This window comes from Acartia tonsa, chromosome 12, assembly GCF_053477335.1.
Source record: "Acartia tonsa isolate MP-2025a chromosome 12, ASM5347733v1, whole genome shotgun sequence".
Lineage (NCBI taxonomy): Eukaryota > Metazoa > Arthropoda > Copepoda > Calanoida > Acartiidae > Acartia > Acartia tonsa.
In genome coordinates, this window is record NC_137271.1 from 33,971,087 (window position 1) to 33,991,353 (window position 20,267).

General features: G+C 35.2%; 1 long non-coding RNA gene across 1 annotated transcript; it reads left to right on the forward strand.

Annotated features, from left to right (window-relative positions):
- Positions 1-16,991: 16,991 nt before the first annotated feature.
- Positions 16,992-18,497, forward strand: LOC145334488 (uncharacterized). Its single transcript, XR_013884833.1, has 3 exons — positions 16,992-17,067; positions 17,639-17,730; positions 18,383-18,497. It is a non-coding gene; the product is annotated as an uncharacterized LOC145334488 (long non-coding RNA).
- The last annotated feature ends 1,770 nt before the right edge of the window (positions 18,498-20,267 follow it).

Genomic DNA, 20,267 nt, shown 5'->3' on the forward strand with positions numbered 1-20,267 from the left:
ACTTAAGTTTCAGGCCGAAAATAATCTTCTAGTTTTTTTTCTAGGCCACATATTTAATATTAACATTTCTATCATTAGCAATAAAAAACTTTCAAATTTTCATATATTTAAAATGTCATTTTGAAATGTCCATAACTTTTTTTCATTGAAGCTGAAAGCTTCACATTTTAGATATTGGGTTTACTTGTGTCAGTCTTTCAGTAGTTAGATCGGTGTATTTCTTGCGGCTTCCATTTAATATTTTTGAAAGGTTTGGTGATTTTTTAGAACAAAACTTTTGTTTTAGACATATCAGAATTATCCTTCCCTGAGATAACAGTTTGTGTTTTTAACAAGAAATGGTCATATTCACATTTTAAAATTCATCCTAATCTACTTTATGTAAACAGTACCCAAGCACTTCAAACTGTTAATGAGATGAGAAGAAATCCAGGAAAGGTTTAATTTGTTTTTAAAAATAATTGAATCAAGGTCGCCTGCGGGGCACAAACCTTACATACGATGGTCCAACCCTGCGGGGCTAACCCGTCACCCAATATAGCCTGAAGCTAAACGACCTAAGATAAGAAAATTTCCAAATCCCTTTTTTTAAACTTAATAAAATTGCTTGGTGATTCAAATCATCACATTTGTAAAACTAAAGTCGATATGCTGCTATGTAAGAGACTTGATCTAAAACAAATGCAACTCATACCAAGAGCAATTATAATTTTAGAAAAATGTTGTGCAATTAAAAATGTTGATTGTCGTCTGAAGGGCGTTAGTACTACACTTCCCCAACCAAACTTTATTTGATTGTCTGAACCAAATGCATGACAAATTGGTACCAAAATCCTTTTCTAAATTTGTAACTAAACAATTACCTTTTTTAAAATCATTTTTGAGATAAACGTTTTTTTAGTAAGGCCGTTTTACAAATTAGTACAAAAATCCTATTTTTTTATTTTTTAAACAAACAATTACCTTTGAAATTATTAGAATCCTACTGGTTCAGTTTTGCGGAAGTATTTTCCCGCTGTTTCTTTGTCCAAGGACTGGATGGATACAAGCTTTGTAAATTTATTCAACATTCAGGAAATTAATGATTTTATATTTATAAAGTTAAGAATCTCAAAGAATTAGAATTAAAAAAGCTTTGAAAAGCTACATATAATTTGTTATGGAGAAGTTCTTTCTTTGTGTAGTCTAGATCTATAACGCTTTTTAGACAAAGACCAAAGTGTGTCAAAAATCAGCTATGTCATAAAAATGAGGGATTGTCCATCTCTTTTTAGGTGTTTTCTTCTCCTCTCCCTTACCTTTATGACGTCACAAGCTGAAATTTGACACACGATGGTCTTTTTCCGCTTTTTAGAGAATTACTAAATTCTAGGGGCGCGACCGCTAGTTCCTAAAATAACACACTGTTCAATTAAGTATTACGATTGTTTACATATCATTATTTTTGCACGGAAAATACATGTAATAAAATATAATAAATCAAATTATGAAGTAATGGACATTAATTTTTTTCATTAGTATAATACTAGAAAATTTTCTGCACAGAAAATCAAGAAAGAAGGGGACAAAGAATTGTTTACACTAGTCCCAAAAGTTTTTAATATTGTTTCCTTATTCGTTGGCTTAACAGGGGACTTTTGAATTTTGGTAGGTTGATTCATTGATTTCAGTGTCCAAACGTTTCAACCAATAATTGTAATCTTTAGAAGAAGGAATTTTGTGTATATTCATAGGGGATATACATTAATTTATCGGCCATTGTCTTATCACTTTAGATCCCTGACGCAAAATACATGTAATATAATATGATAATTCATTGGACAAAATAAGGGTCATGAATTTCCTTCATCAATATAATATTAGAAATTACATAAAAATTGGCTGTTTCCCTTAAAACTTACCAAGTTGAGCATAGAACCCCATCCCACTTAATTTTGAAATATATTGAAAAAAAGGAGGGTGGGGGGTAGTTTTTCGTTTGTTCATTTTAGGTCAGGTTAGGTTAGCCATATATGGTACTAGGTAGCCTCGTAGGGTTGGGGCAACGCAGTTATAGGCCCCACAGGGTGACGGACCCTCTAGGGTAAAGCACCGAAAAAATGCAAACTAACTACAATGAAGAGTGTCTAAAATATCATTATTAATTTTAACAGATAATTTTTCAACCACCGAAAAACATCAAGTAAGAATGTGATCAGTCGCTTTTATATAGTTTAGGAAGTCTGTACGTCTGTCCGTTACTTTTAAACTTAATTTAACATTTTATCGTTCTCGTATAATTTTTAAACTTACTATGCTAATATTTATATGACATTATCAGATAAATATTATATTCAGTGATTTATTACCAATGTACCAAATCTTAATTTTTTTGGGTTGCCTAGAAGTTAGAGTTTCTTAATTATTCTTAAGCGTGAAAAATTTATGTGATTTTGCCTAATGTCTTTATAGTCATAGTTTTCATAAATGAAGAATATAAAATAACTTCGTTAGGTTTCGTGAAAATACTGCAATATTAAAGTAAAAGAATATAGTGGGCACGCGCTATATGTAACTCTTCTGATTCTTTGAAATCAGCTAATAGCTGGCAGACTAAAAGAATCTTCGTGTCTTGGGCCAGGTAGTTGTATGTATATACATCTATACTTTTACATTTATTGCTGAAAGCAATTTTGTTTAAGGTAAAGGTACGGAATGTACGAACAGGTAATGGACAATGTTGGTCACTTACTACACAAGAAATGGCCACTGTATCACCCTCAGATGGTTGGGTCTTAGAATTCAACTCTTCTTTGGAATATTTTGTTAGGTAAAAAAGTTATACACCAAGCAGTAAAACTTTTTCTGGCGTGGTTTCAAAGGACATTTCCCCCCCAACCAAAAAAAACTTGTAGGTAAAATTAGATGTAAAATATTTTCCAAATTTATTTATGAGGAGGAAATAATCACCTATAAACCCTTACATAGTCAAGACAGTGAGACGCTTATAACTTGAATTCAATTTTGCAAACGCAAGTAAAAACCATTCAGACTTTATGTTTTCTTGACTTTAACTAAGCTTTTAATGTCATACCAGAAATTATGTCCGCCTTAATAGATAAAAAGACGGTACTACGTCAAACACTAGATAAGTCAAACAGTAGATGCGACAAACGCTAGACAGACAAACAGTAGATACGTCAAACGCTAGACAGACAAACAATAGATGCGTCAAACACTAGACTACGACAAACAGTAGAATTTTCAAATTCGCGACAAACAGTAGAATTTTTAAAGTGCGACAAACACTAGAAGCGACATACGCTAGAATTTAAACTTTAAAGAAAATATTCAAAAGTTTTTTTTGTTAATTAATACTAAATTTATACCTATTACTATTATTGGAGGGATCTAAAGGGAAAAATGTACATCCGCTATAGTGTAAAATTAGTGGTTGAAACGTTTGAACACTTTGAACTTATTAAACCAACCAATCAAAATTCATTAAAGTACCAAAAATTGGTTAGCCAACGAATAAGAAAACTCTTCTAAAACTTTCGACCCACTCCCTCCCAAACCAAATTTTTATTTTAGTATTTAAAAAAAAAATTTTGGGGTGGGGGATATAATTATTTTCTAGGGACGAAATATCTTGGGATGGTGGTAGTACCCTCCCCCAAAATAGGTTTAAACCTTCCCGGGACCTATGATAGGCTACCCTGTTAAGGAGAACCCGATCAGTTCAGCGGTTAGCGAGATCCTTTGGTATAGACAAACAACCATCCTTTTACTTTATTATAAGGATTAATTCTAGCGTTTGTCGTATCTATTGTTTGTCCTCTTTAAAAAAAATCTAGCGTTTGTCATATTCTAGTGTTTGTCGCATTCTAGCGTTTGTCGTATCTAGCGTATGTCGTGTCTAGGGTTTGTCTGTCTACTGTTTGTCTGTCTAGCGTTTGTCGCATCTACTGTTTGACGTATCTAGGGTTTGACGTAGTACCAAAAAGACCAATAGGAAGCTACTAAGAATTAGGGTTGGGCCGGATATCCGGCCTGATATCCACCATTTTCGATGTCCGGCCGGTTACCGGATATTGAAACTATCCGGAAAACGGATATCCGGCTGATTTTTACTGCCGGATATCCGGTTATTCGGCCGGATATCGAGCGTTGGCCGGATATTGAAACTACCAGGTATCCGGCCAAAAAAGTATCCGGCCCAACCCTACTAAGAATTAGTTCTCTTGTTTTTAGACATAAAGGCAGATAAACATCCTCTTACTTTGTAATTAAATAGCGGCTGCGCTTCTAGCGCCTCTTTTAGGCACTTGTACGGAACCTCCCCAAAAAATAGTCAAAAACCTTCCCTGGGCAACAAGAGGCTTTATAATAGAAGAGATCCATATCGGTTCAGTGGTTGGCGAGATCCTTTGCTACTGACAGATAGAACTCCTGCTATTTTATATAAGGATTGACTATTTAAAATTTTAGTTTGTCACCTCGAGGAAGATCTTATCCTGTATTTGATTTGGCTAAATCTTACAACATTGTTAATAATAAGGAATTTTATTAGATCATTAAATAATTAAATAATTAGGTACTCATGTAATAACGAGGCACCATCCCAGTTGAGGAGTGAGATTCTACCCCATACGAAAAAATAAACCCCCCCCCCCCGCCATCTGTCAAAATAAACCCCCCCCCCCCGGCATCATTTGATTTTGTACCCCATCTTAAATTTTGGTCCCTGTAATTTTCAATGTTTAAAACAAAGCTTGGTGGTAATAAACTATGAGTTATAGGGGTAAAATATTACATATGGGGTAAGTATATAAAATATGGGGAACAAAAATCACACATGGAGGTCCAAAAATTAATATGGGGTCATTTTTTCATGATGGGGTAGCTTCAAGTGCTTATATCTTGAGAACCGTAAGAGATAGAGGCCTAGTTGCTTGACTGTGGTAACTCAGATTTACATAAGAAAGCCATTTATGCACATGGGGTGTCAAAATTTGAGATGGGGTATTTTTTTCATGATGGGGTGTCAAAATTTGATATGGGGTATTTTTTTCATGATGGGGTAGGTTTGAGTGCTTATATCTGGTGAACCGTAAGAGATAGAGGCCTAGTTGCTTGACTGTGGTAACTCAGATTTAAATAAGGAAGCCATTTATGCACATGGGGGACCAAAATATGATATGGGGTATTTTTTTCATGATGGGGGTAGTTTCAAGTGCTTATATCTTGAGAACCGTAAGAGATAGAGGCCTAGTTGCTTGACTGTGGTAACTCAGATTTACACAAGGAAGCCATTTATGCACATGGGGGACCAAAACATGATATGGGGTATTTTTTTCATGATGGGGGTAGTTTCAAGTGCTTATATCTTGAGAACCGTAAGAGATAGAGGCCTAGTTGCTTGACTGTGGTAACTCAGATTTACATAAGAAAGCCATTTATGCACATGGGGTGTCAAAATTTGAGATGGGGTATTTTTTTCATGATGGGGTGTCAAAATTTGATATGGGGTATTTTTTTCATGATGGGGTAGGTTTGAGTGCTTATATCTGGAGAACCGTAAGAGATAGAGGCCTAGTTGCTTGACTGTGGTAACTCAGATTTAAATAAGGAAGCCATTTATGCACATGGGGGACCAAAATATGATATGGGGTATTTTTTTCATGATGGGGGTAGTTTCAAGTGCTTATATCTTGAGAACCGTAAGAGATAGAGGCCTAGTTGCTTGACTGTGGTAACTCAGATTTACACAAGGAAGCCATTTATGCACATGGGGGACCAAAACATGATATGGGGTATTTTTTTCATGATGGGGGTAGTTTCAAGTGCTTATATCTTGAGAACCGTAAGAGATAGAGGCCTAGTTGCTTGACTGTGGTAACTCAGATTTACATAAGGAAGCCATTTGTGCACATGGGGGACCAAAACATGATATGGGGTATTTTTTTCATGATGGGGGTAGTTTCAAGTGCTTATATCTGGAGAACCGTAAGAGATAGAGGCCTAGTTGCTTGACTGTGGTAACTCAGATTTACATAAAAAAGCCATTTATGCACATGGGGGACCAAAATATGATATGGGGTATTTTTTTCATGATGGGGGTAGTTTCAAGTGCTTATATCTGGAGAACTGTAAGAGATAGAGGCCTAGTTGCTTGACTGTGGTAACTCAGATTTACATAAGGAAGCCATTTATTCACATGGGGGACCAAAATATGATATGGGGTATTTTTTTCATGATGGGGGTAGTTTCAAGTGCTTATATCTTGAGAACCGTAAGAGATAGAGGCCTAGTTGCTTGACTGTGGTAACTCAGATTTACATAAGGAAGCCATTTATGCACATGGGTGACCAAAATTTGATATGGGGTATTTTTTTCATGATGGGGGTACTTACAAGTGCTTATATCTGGAGAACCGTAAGAGATAGAGGCCTAGTTGCTTGACTGTGGTAACTCAGATTAAAGTAAGGAAGCCATTTATGCACATGGGGGTACATAAATTAATATGGGGGTCATTTTTCTATGATGGTGGGTAAAAATTGAATATAGGGGCCAATTTTTTATGATGGGGTTGGGGGTTGAAATTAGGTTAGGTTAGGTGAAGTTAGGTTAGGCTAGGCCACCCTTTTGTGCAGAAACTAGGTTAAGGCAGTAAACCTAGCTAATAAATATTAACATTTTTAGGTTAGCAAATTTGTTAATAGGTAGTTTGGGACTAGTAAGGGCTTCCCTAAAAAATGCTAACCTAAAAAGTAGCTTAAAAGTAGCTTAGGTTAGGCCTCAAACCTAGCTCTGTGCCGCACACTTGCAAACTGTGCCAAAAGCCAAAAAAGTGTGCGAGGCCTGTAGCGCGCTTATTTTTCAACAAAAATCCTAGCTTTTTCTAACTTAAGCTTTCATGGGCATGTCCTTGAAGTCTGTAAAAAAAAATTTATAAAAAATCGACTCCTCTTTGGTTAGGTTCGATTTTTAACCTATACCCCAGAAAATAGACCATATTTTGAAACTTACATATTAATCCTTAATTTTGTCTAGATTAAGAAAAGTCGTAACTTCGGTTCTAGTTGACCGAATCTAACATTTTAAGTGTCTACGGATATCAGCGCGACGAGCTCTTCAAAAGTGTCCGATGTAATCGACCTCGCCAGAGGCCTCTGGCGGCCTCCAGCCTCGAAAAACTAAAAAAGACACTTGTAATTTTTTTCTTCAAAATCCTAAAATTTTCTAAAATTGACGTCAATCAGTCAATTTTTGAGCTATATTGACGTGTAAGTACTCTAAAAATTCGTCTTTTCAAGACGAATTCAACCACGTTGGTCATGTCCAAATCGGTCCAGTGGTTCACCGTAACCTAACTTAACCTATGAAACGTAATTTTTGGCCTCATCGCTTTACCTTGTAAAACGTGTCTTAAAATTAGTCTCAGCTCCAGACCATGGAAAGAAAAGTTGTTTGTCTCATTGAGACGCGTATTTAGAGTACTTAACCAGCTTCCTAGGTCTAACCTAACCGAAATGAGATCAAAAAACGTCTTTTTAGTTTTTTTTTATCTCAAATCAGTTAGGTTTGAGGTACAGAAACGTGTAAGTACTCAAAATAATTGTCTGATCTAGACACGTTTAACCACGTTGGTCTTGTCCAATTCGGTTTGGTGGTTACCGAGTAATAACGATTTGAAAATTAGGTTATGTTTTTCCTATTTTTGGAAAGGTTGCGTGATTCATTCAACCTACAGGGTTCTAGTTTTCACCATAGGCAAGAGGCAGTTAATATTTATCAGGGCATGTAAAAAAACCTGCAAAATTTGAAAATTTAGGTTAGACTAGGGCGACTTTAAACAAAATCAGGTTTTTAATCGTACAGGGCGATTCCTGGAACGATTTGGCTTTTAAAGGCGGCAAATTGCATGTACATTTTGAGAGCTTTTGAATGGTTTTGATTTTGAACCGATTGGTCCAGTGGTTCGTCCGCTACATTCATTTAAAGTTTCAAAAAATCATTTGACATTTTTTTTAAAAAATGTTAAAAATACATCTGTCAAACAGTCAATTTTTGAGCTACAATGACGTGTAAGTACTCAAAATAATTGTCTTGTCAAGACGCGTTCAACCACGTTGGTCTTGTCCTAATCGGTTCAGTGGTTACCGAGTAATAACGATTTGAAAATTAGGTTAGGTTTTTTCTATTTTTGGAAAGGTTGCGTGATTCACTCAACCTAGAGGGTTCTAGTTTTTACCATAGGCAAGGGGCAGTTAATATTTATCAGCGCATGTAAAAAAAAGTGCAAAATTTGAAACTTTAGGTTAGACTAGGGCGATTTTAAGCAAAATCAGATTTTTAATCACACAGGGCGATTCCTGGACCGATTTGGCTTTTAAAGACGGCAAATTGCATGTACGTTTTGAGAGCTTTTGAATGAATTTAATTGCTGGACTCTAGCTAAAGGGGTTCGCGCGCTACACTCGTTTAAAGTTTCAAAAAATTTGATTTTTAAAAAAATGTTCAGGGGGTTGGGGGTGACCTAACCAAATATTGTTGATTTTTCTTAAAAATGTTTTGGGGGGGGATGACCTAACCAAACATCCCCCCCCTGAACATTTTTAGACCATTGTTGTGTTAAAACAAGTGGGGATCGAACCCATTCCCTTAACCATTATTGTGTTAAAACAAGTGGGGATCGAACCCATTCCCGGATCGAACCCATTCCCGGATTGAACCCATTCCTTAAACCACCCTATGAATCTGCATGGAATATTACTTTGTTTATTGTGTTAAAACAAGTAGGGATCGAAACCATTCCCTTAACCATCCTATGAATCTGCTTTGAATATTACTCTGATTATCGTGTTATCGTTTTTGGGGGGGTGTGGTCACCCCCATGTCCCTGACAAAAAAAAATTTTTTTTTAATTTTTTGAGGGGGTCACCCAAATGTCCCTGACAAAAAAAATAAAAAAAAAATAAAAAAAAAAAAAATTTTTTGTGGGGGGGGTGGGGGTGTCCTATCCCTCCGCCGAGACTCCCCCACCTCCAACCCTAAGGGATGTTGAAAGAATTTTTAAAATCGGTCCATTAACAAAGAAGTTAGGTTTTTGGGGGGGACATGTCCCTGACAAAAAAAATAAAAAAATTAAAAAAAAAAATTTTTTTTTGGGGGTGGGGGGGTCTTTCCCCAACGCCCCTGAACATTTTTAGAAAAATTAACAATGTTAGGTTAGGTCACCCCACCCTCTGAAAAATGTTTTTTTAGGTCCTCCCACCTCTCTGAACATTTTAAAAAAAATTTTCAATGTTAGGTTAGGTCACCCCCCCCCCCCCTAAAAAATGTTTCTTTAGGTCCCCCTACCCCCCTGAACATTTTTAGAAAAATTTACAATGTTAGGTTAGGTCTTCCCCCCCCTAAAAAATGTATCTTTAGGTCCCCCTACCCCCCTGAACATTTTTAGAAAAATTTACAATGTTAGGTTAGGTCATCCCCCCCCCTGAAAAATGTTTGTTTAAGTCCCCCCACTCCCCTGAACAATTTTAGAAAAATCAACAATGTTAGGTTAGGTCTCCCCCCCCCCTGAAAAATGTTTGTTTAGGTCCCCCACTCCCCTGAACATTTTTAGAAAAATCAACAATGTTAGGTTAGGTCACCCCCCCCCCCCACTGCCCTGGCTGTATTGGTTAGCTTCCCCCATTTCCATAGAGGTCTGGATGGTTAAAATCGGACAATAAATAAGGAAGTTATGATGGTTAGGTTAGATCCCTTCCCCCCCCCCTCGCCCTTGAAAAATCCCCCAAAGTTCACCTATCCATGGATAACTTCATCACTAAAAACATACAATATATGATAAAAAGTTAACTTTGGTTAGCTTCCTTCCCTTTTTCTCCCCTCCCCCCACCCCCCACCCCTTTAAAAACACCCTGGCTGTATCGGGCAGTTTCCCCCATTTCCATAGAGGCCTGGATGGTTAAAATCGGACAATAAATAAGGAAGTTATGATGGTTAGGTTAGATTCCTTCCCCTCTCCCTCCCCCCCCCCCCTCGCCCTTGAAAAATCCCCCAAAGTTCACCTATCCATGGATACTTCATCACTAAAAACAGACAATATATGATAAAAAGTTAACTTTGGTTAGCTTCCTTCCCTTTTTCTCCCCTCCCCCCACCCCCCTCCCCTTTTAAAACACCCTGGCTGTATTGGTTAGCTTCCCCCGTTTCCATAGAGGTCTGGATGGTTAAAATCGGTCAATAAATAAGGAAGTTATGCCCCAAAACATTGAACCCCCTTGATACTCCAATAAAAAAAGACTAAGTTGAAACCTACCCTGTTCTGCACACTTAGCCCGCACGTTATTCTTACCTACCTTAGTGTGCAAGTGTGCATCTGTGCAGGATTTGGGTGGGCTAGCCTATGTTAGGTTAGGTTAGGTTAGGTTAGGTTAAAATGGGTTAGGTTAGGTTAATATGGGTTAGGTTAGGTTAAGATGGGTTAGGTTAGGTTAAAATGGGTTAGGTTAGGTTAAGTTTGTTAGGTTAGGTTAAGATGGGTTAGGTTAGATTAAAATGGGTTAGATTAGGTTTAGTTGGTTCATGTTAGTTTAAAATTGGTTAAGTTAGGTTAGTTTAAGATTGAGTAGCCCTGCAGAGTTAGGGTCTCCTGCACAGTTTAGGTAATATTGAGGAGCCCTGCAAGGTTAGGGCCCCCCGGGGGCCCTAACCTTGCAGGGCTCCTCAATATTACCTAACCTAACTTAACCTAATTCCCTCTCCACCATAACAAATGGCCCCTATATTCAATTTTTACCCACCATCATGAAAAAAAACAACCCTATCAAATTTTGGTACCCTATGTTCATGAAGGGATTAGGAAATATTGAGTAGCCTTGCAGAGTTAGGGTCTCCTGCACAGGTTAGGTAATATTGAGGAGCCCTGCAAGGTTAGGGCCCCCGGGGGGCCCTAACCTTGCAGGGCTCCTCAATATTACCTAACCTAACTTAACCTAATTCCCTCTCCACCATAACAAATGGCCCCTATATTCAATTTTTACCCACCATCATGAAAAAAAACAACCCTATCAAATTTTGGTACCCTATGTTCATGAAGGGATTAGGAAATATTGAGTAGCCTTGCAGAGTTAGGGTCTCCTGCACAGGTTAGGTAATATTGAGGAGCCCTGCAAGGTTAGGGCCCCTGGGGGGCCCTAACCTTGCAGGGCTCCTCAATATTACCTAACCTAACTTAACCTAATTCCCTCTCCACCATAACAAATGGCCCCTATTTTCAATTTTTACCCACCATCATGAAAAAAGAAACCCCCAACAAATTTTAGTACCCTATGTTTATTAATGGCTTCCTTATGTAAATCTGAGTTACCACAGTCAAGCAACTAGGCCTCTATCTCTTACCGTTCTCCAGATATAAGCACTTGAAACTACACCCATCATGAAAAAATACCCCATATCAAATTTTGGTCCCCCATGTACATAAATGGCATCCTTATGTAAATCTGAGTTACCACAGTCAAGCAACTAGGCCTCTATCTCTTACGGTTCTCCAGATATAAGCACTTGAAATTACCCCCATCATGAAAAAAATACCCCATATGATATTTTGGTCCCCCATGTTCATAAATGGCTTCCTTATGTAAATCTGAGTTACCACAGTCAAGCAACTAGGCCTCTATCTCTTACGGTTCTCAAGATATAAGCACTTGAAACTACCCCCATCATGAAAAAAATACCCCATATCATATTTTGGTCCCCCATGTGCACAAATGGTTTCCTTATGTAAATCTGAGTTACCACAGTCAAGCAACTAGGCCTCTATCTCTTATGGTTCTCCAGATATAAGCACTTGAAACTACCCCCATCATGAAAAAAATACCCCATATCATATTTTGGTCCCCCATGTGCATAAATGGCTTCCTTATGTAAATCTGAGTTACCACAGTCAAGCAACTAGGCCTCTATCTCTTACGGTTCTCCAGATATAAGCACTTGAAACTACCCCGATCATGAAAAAAATACCCCATGTCATATTTTGGTCCCCCATGTGAATAAATGGCTTCCTTATATAAATCTGAGTTACCACAGTCAAGCAACTAGGCCTCTATCTCTTACGGTTCTCCAGATATAAGCACTTGAAACTACCCCCATCATGAAAAAAATACCCCATATCATGTTTTGGTCCCCCATGTGCATAAATGGCTTCCTTATGTAAATCTGAGTTACCACAGTCAAGCAACTAGGCCTCTATCTCTTACGGTTCTCCAGATATAAGCACTTGAAACTACCCCGATCATGAAAAAAATACCCCATGTCATATTTTGGTCCCCCATGTGAATAAATGGCTTCCTTATATAAATCTGAGTTACCACAGTCAAGCAACTAGGCCTCTATCTCTTACGGTTCTCCAGATATAAGCACTTGAAACTACCCCCATCATGAAAAAAATACCCCATATCATGTTTTGGTCCCCCATGTGCATAAATGGCTTCCTTATGTAAATCTGAGTTACCACAGTCAAGCAACTAGGCCTCTATCTCTTACGGTTCTCCAGATATAAGCACTTGAAACTACCCCCATCATGAAAAAAATACCCCATATCATATTTTGGTCCCCCATGTGCATAAATGGCTTCCTTATGTAAATCTGAGTTACCACAGTCAAGCAACTAGGCCTCTATCTCTTACGGTTCTCTAGATATAAGCACTTGAAACTACCCCCATCATGAAAAAAATACCCCATATCATGTTTTGGTCCCCCATGTGCATAAATGGCTTCCTTATGTAAATCTGAGTTACCACAGTCAAGCAACTAGGCCTCTATCTCTTACGGTTCTCCAGATATAAGCACTTGAAACTACCCCCATCATGAAAAAAATACCCCATATCATATTTTGGTCCCCCATGTGCATAAATGGCTTCCTTATGTAAATCTGAGTTACCACAGTCAAGCAACTAGGCCTCTATCTCTTACGGTTCTCTAGATATAAGCACTTGAAACTACCCCCATCATGAAAAAAATACCCCATATCATGTTTTGGTCCCCCATGTGCATAAATGGCTTCCTTATGTAAATCTGAGTTACCACAGTCAAGCAACTAGGCCTCTATCTCTTACGGTTCTCCAGATATAAGCACTTGAAACTACCCCCATCATGAAAAAATGACCCCATATTAATTTTTTGATCACCATGTGTGAGTTTTAACCCCTTGCTTCAATTTTAATATCATAGCATTGGTTGCTACCCCATCTGTATTTTTCAACCAATCATCATGTTTGTTGACATCCAGAAAAATGTATATTATGTAGTTCAATAATCTGCCACTAGATGTTCCTATTTCAAACAAGCTATTGTTTTTTTTCTTCAATGGAGCCAAATTTTTATCTTAAAATATTAGGTAAAGTAAAGTATTAGAATATGTTGGTGATTTAGTATAAAAAAAGTCTTAAAAGAGAAATAAAAAAAATAAATAGAGGCATTTTCAAATTTTATTCAAAATATAGGAAAATATAGAAGAGTGAAAGGCATAGCTTCACTACAGTGGAGTATGGTAGCTTATGCTACCCTAATATAAATTCTTTCGCGCGAGGCTCACCTCGCAAACCCCTCCAGACTCTCCCCTCCCCCCTACCCAGATTTTATTTCCCCTTCTGCCCATCATTCCCCCATCTGTCAAATCAGACCCCACCTTACAATCCTGGCCCCATGTTCCTATTTAGACCCCATCCTTCATTTTTGTCCCCTGTTCAATAATTTATCCCTTCTCTGACATTATTTTGTTTCTCTTGGAGAGGTACAAAATATGAAGATGGGGATAAATTAACATGATGGGGACAAAATCATAAGATGGGGTAAAAATTTCATGATGCCGGGGGGGGGGGGTTTAATTTGATAGATGGCGGGGGGGGGGGGTTTATTTTTTCAGATGGGGTAGAATCTCACTCCTCAACTGGGAACTTGCCTAATAACGATGATTGTAATATAACAAGGATAACAACATCCATAAAAGTAATATTCTAACATCAGACGTTAGTACAACCACTTGTAAAGTGTTTTAACTGTAATTTTTAAGCCTATATACACGCTTCGTTTTTTATTAAATGAATAAGTTTGGGTACAATGTTTGGCACTTTCGATATAAGTAAATGATAATAAAAAACCCATAGAATGCGATAATAACTTCAGAAAAATCAAAGAAAATAGTTTTCATACTTATTTAACGTTTTTAAGCTTTTCTTCAAGAAGTTTAGATAAGATGACTTTAAAAGTCGTCTATGATTTTGTCAGGGATAAAAATGTAACTTTAAAATAAGAATTACAACATATTTTTATAATTAGTACAAAGTAAAATTTTAAACATTTTATTGAGTATATTTTTTAAAATGTGAAGTAGAAACCTGAATATTTTAAGAATGAAAATTGTGTTATGATTTGATTGTCTGCTAGATGACAAGAAAATAGATACTGACAGTACTTGTTGGTTCTTTTTAAAAAAATTAGGTAGATTACTTTCAGAACCCCTCTTTTTGCAACGTTATTTCAATGAAACAGAGCCGTAGTCTTAGTGTACACAATATCTAGACAGCCAACCATTGTTTTAGAATTGTTCAATTTTATAACTTCTGATTAAAACAGAATCAATGGTATTTTTGTAAATATTATATCTCCAAGAAATGGCTATACTTCCCAATCATATGTTGTGTGAGATTTAGAGGAATTATTTTGATATAATGTCATTAAAATATTCGTTAAAAAAAGTGCTATTCTAGCTTATACTTCACATTTTAATGTGTATGATAATTAAAATAAAAGATAATAAAGATTTATATTATATTTAATTGTTAAAATTATAAAGAAAAACCTGGAAACAGTAAAAAACTGACTTTATTTTATTGACGCAGGGAAATTTTTTTCAAATATTTGCATAAAAAAAAAATAAAAAAAAATTAACTATTTTTAATATAGTCACAAAAAGGCTTAATGAGTTTAGGAAATTTTTCATGTTAGTTAAACTCTATTACACTCAATACAGTGTAAAAAGATGTTCTCGTTTTAATTTTAAGTAATTTCAAATGCATTTTAATACCTTTTAATGATTTATTTTTTAAAACATCATTTTATAAAATGTTATTGATTTTTGAAGTTATATGTTAGAATGTTCTTAAATTTTGTCAACAATTTGTTTTAAATGTAGAATATTGGTAATTCTAAATATTCAAAAAATTATTTTATTAAATTTCTATCACTTAAATTGCATGTTTGATGAAATTTTCAACTGATAATTCAAGAAAAATCGTTTAAGTTTTATTATATTTTACTTTGAATTGTTAAAAAAATATATTATTGTAAAAAAAGGAGAAAATATACTTTCCTCAAAAAAAGACCTAAAACATGAAAATTAACACGTGTAATAAGAATTTTTTTCTTTCAGGTTTAATTTTAAGTAATTATTGATATTTTTTGTAAAAATGATTTTATATAAGAAGTTTTAAAACTCGATTTAAGTAGTGGTGCTAAAAAAGGTTGCGAACTTTCGCAATTTTCTTGCAAAAAAAATTTTCTCGGATTTTAAAAATAGCAAAGGGTGTTATTAGACGTACTTACAGATACAATTGTTAAGTCATTTCGGCCTAACACTAAAATAAAGTTCTTACATCTGAGGGTGGAACAGTGATATATATAACCTGTTTCAAAATTGCTTAAATATATGATTCTGCAATTAATGAACATATTTTCATTTTTAGAACTAGTTTTTAATATGCTTTGCTTATAATATTGTACCTTGTTAATGTTTTGGTAATCATTTCCAAAAATCAGATGAATAGAATAATTATGGTTCCATTGGAATTCAGTCCACATGGGATTCAACCCACGGAATTCAGCCCAGCGGGATTCAACCCAACGGTATTCAGCCCACACGGGATTCAACCCACGGGATTCAGCCCACACGGAATTCAGCCCACATGGGACTCAACCCACGGAATTCAGTCCATATGGGACTCAACCCACGGAATTCAGTCCATACGGGACTCAACCCACGGAATTCAGTCCATACGGGACTCAACCCATGGAATTCAGTCCACACGGGATTCAACCCATTATATATCTAAAATTACCAGTTTTCAAAAATATTTTTTTTTTAAATTTGAGAAGTAAATTTTTAGAAAATTTAAAAAAAAATGTTTTGAAAAAAGTTTATGTAAACTTTTTTTATTGTAGAAATTATTTTAAGTATAAAATATGCTTTATAAAAAATTTGAGAAAAAAAAAATATTTTTTTAAAAATTTGTTTCTCAAATTTGAAAAAAAAAATATTTGTTTTTAAAACTGAGAATTCAGTCCACACGGAATTCAACCCAATATATATATAAAATTCTCAGTTTTAAAAACAAATAATTTTTTTTCAAATTTGAGAAACAAATTTTTAGAAAATAATTCTTTATTCTCAAATTTTTTTATAAAGCATATTTTATAAAATAATTTCTACAATAAAAAAATTTACATAAACTTTTTTCAAAACTTAAAAAAAAAATATTTTTTTTCAAACTGGTAATTTTACATATATAATGGGTTGAATCCCGTAAGGACTGAATTCCGTGGGTTGAGTCTCGTATGGACTGAATTCCGTGGGTTGAGTCCCGTATGGACTGAATTCCGTGGGTTGAGTCCCGTATGGACTGAATTCCCTGGGTTGAGTCCCGTATGGACTGAATACCATGGGTTGAATCCCGTGTGGGCTGAATACCATGGGTTGAATCCCGTGTGGGCTGAATACCGTTGGGTTGAATCCCGCTGGGCTGAATTCCGTGGGTTGAATCCCGTGTGGGCTGAATTCCAATGGAACCAATAATTATATCATACTAAAATTTTTGTGAAAAAAACTTAAAAATCAGCATGTTTAAAATGGACGTCCATGGATTTTATAGATTTGTTATGATTTCTAAAATACTATTTAAGTAGAATTTTTTTCCATTGTGCTTAAAATGATTTAAAATAAATGTAGAGTTTGAGAATAACATATACACTAACCCACTATCAACTTATTGGTTCAAAAGGCTATTATCCTTTTCAGAAAAGGTAAACATTGAATCTTTTATTATATGGTTTTATATTATATGGGTATATAGCTTGTAAAGACCTTTCTATCCTTGCAAATTTTGCATAAAAAGACAAACAAGTCAAACATTGAGACATGAGATCGCTCTGTCCATTTCTTGATGTTTAATGGGTCTTTCTTTTGATGCCAAAGTGGCTAGGATTATGTCAGAAACATGGTTAAGGTGTCTGAAAAGATCTTTACAACTTTTGCCATCAAAAACTTTAAACATTTTTTGTTTTCAAGTACTTTTCTTAATTTTGTTTGTTCTTTTTTAAAAATTTCAAACCTGTCTTAATTTGTGATAAAATATGCACACTCCTGGTAGAGCAAACTTTCACAATAGCTAGGTCTTATTGTCATTATTGTTTTCTTATTGTCATTGCTTGAGCATGAATTGGATTATTTTTATTAGTTTTTCACCTAAACTGTTGTCTTTATATTGAAAAAATGAAGAGATTTTTTTTCAACATCTTCTATCAAAATTATTGAAAAAAATAAAAATTGTTTCATTGTAGACCATTAAAAAAATATACACCTAAGTTGATTAAGGAATTGTTACGAAGAAAATTCAATAGATGGCTGGAAGAATAGGATAGAAACTGAATATTTCAAGTTGTTCAACATTTCATGTACTGTGCCAGGTTAGTCAAGGAGCTAAAGGAATATACCAATGGCTGAAAAAACTGATGTACATCCCCATAATGATACACAAAATTACCCCATTTATAGATTGCAATTGGTGGTTGAAACGTCTGGACACTCAACATTTCATGTTATGTGCCAGGTTAAGATCTAATAGGCGATTTCACACAAAGCACCTTGTTAAGCACTTAAATGCTACTCTTAATCTAAACTTATCGGTCTGTAAGTCCATATTTCATGGACAAACTAAAATACATTTATTATTTATATATACATATATTCATTGGGCAATTTCAAGTTTGTCCTCAGGCTTACTGCCTTTATCTGGAAGTCCTTATATGCTGTGTTACGACTAGGTTTGGGACGGTTATCCGACTGATTATAATGCCGGATATCGAACATTGGCCAGATATCCGACCCTTGCAAAGCAGCAATGGGCACTATTATTACCTGTGTGTTCCAGACCTGTTCACGACACTTCAACGACAGCAAGCAGAGATGGGTTTTCATAAAGTTATTGATTGATTTAAACGCAGACAACACACCTCCCTTTCTTTCTTTCTGTTGTCTTCGTTTAAATCAATCAATAACTTTAAAAAACCCATCTCAGGCACGCTACTAATTATGCTAATTATGCGGATTTTTATTTAGAATTACTCAACATCTTGCCGGCAGAGCTGAGAAATTGTAGCGACCAAGAAGCTGTACAATTGTTGAAAACTCTGGGTGGGCCATTTCAAACTGAGATTATGCAAAAGGCTGCCTGCAATACATCTAGAAATAAGGAATATTTTCTTTATATTAACTGATAGGGCTCATTCTTACATGGAGTAATAGTAAGTTAAGCCCTATATTGGGTGCATTTAAATTATACAAGAATTACATAATGAAATGAAACATGCAAAATAAATCGTAAAATGAAAATATGATACTAGAATTGTTTGCCAAAATGTGACCAAACCTTTGAAAACTATATAACAGGTATTTTTCAATTGGGATATTTTAAAAAACTGTTTTATTTTAAACAAAACTAATACTATTTTTCATTTGGGGGTTCTATAATACTAATTTCCAGTATAGCTTCAAAACTGTTTGATCCCCTGGATTAGAACTAGTTCTCTACCATACTGAAAAATTATATATAGTAAAAAAATTTACCCTCAGGACTAACAACACTGGTTGAAAACTTATAATTTTTTATTTTAATATCCGCAGAAAGCTGTCTAAAATACACAGCAATAAATAATAATAGCATCCTTGTTCTTTTTAGAATACACAAGTGAGACTTTAAGGAATGTTTCCCAAATCTGGATCAATGGAGGTCGTGGCAGAGTAATAAAATATCAAGAACAACTAAAGGAACATCTTATGCATTGTTGACTCCTGTTTCTGTGTGTGTGCCTGTCTGTCTGTCTGTACCAAAGGATCTTGCTAACCAATTAACCTATATGGTTCTCCCTTACAATGTAGCTTCTCATAGATCATGTGAAGATTTATAACTATTTTAAGGGCAAATACCGCGAACAAAACACCCTTTCTCCCCCTTTACTACATCCCCTCCCCTCCTACTGAATGAACGAACTGACCAATAAACAAATTCCATGTCACCAAGTGACGACAATTTTTCCCCTGTCATAATATCCACGTTTATTCTACATCCATTATAATGACACAAAAATATATGTACAACAAATTCAGACATTCATAAAATGTCACATAAAGATGGATTTGCTAAGCCTGTTCTCAGCAGTTGGTGGTAATATGGGACTACTCATTGGTATTTCTTTTCTGGACATTGCGAAAACACTCTTGGATAGATCTAACTTTGGAAAATGTTGTTCTTGTAGTAAAAAGTAGTTTGAACAAGGATGACAACATTTATAAAAGCAAAGATCAATAGCAGAAAGTAGGACAAACGAATATTAACACTAGTAGAGTGTCAAAACTCAATAACTATACATTCATAAGTATAAGCATATTGCATATAAATTAGTTGCATAAAATTGTATAAATAAAGGCTACAGTTTAAAGACATACTTCCGTTTTACAGTTTACAATCGATAGGACAATTCTAACAAGCCTAGATTAACGATAAGAGCTATCAGCTATGGACATAAGGACGAACCGACCATAATTATAGAAAACCTGCGATTTTACGAATAGGAGTTTCTTATTAATAGTTTTTTTTTAGAATTTTATATTTATGTATAAATATGTCGTCTTTTAAATAAATATTTTTTTGAAAAATAATATATTTTCCGGGAAAACATTCAAATGCCCCGCCTCAAAAACCCAGTAATAAGATTTAAAGTTCATATTTTGGGATTCCCACCAATTTCAAGGTAAATTATTCCGGTTTGAAATTGCCCTCAAATTGGATTTTAAGGTAGGGAAAAGGGGATAATAATAATGAGTTTAATAGCATGCCATTTCTCGCGGTCGTACGCAGTCATATGAAATGTTGGAAAGGTGACACAAATGTAAGATCTTAGTTTTCACAATTTGATTTACTATATAAGGATTGCAAGATTATTTG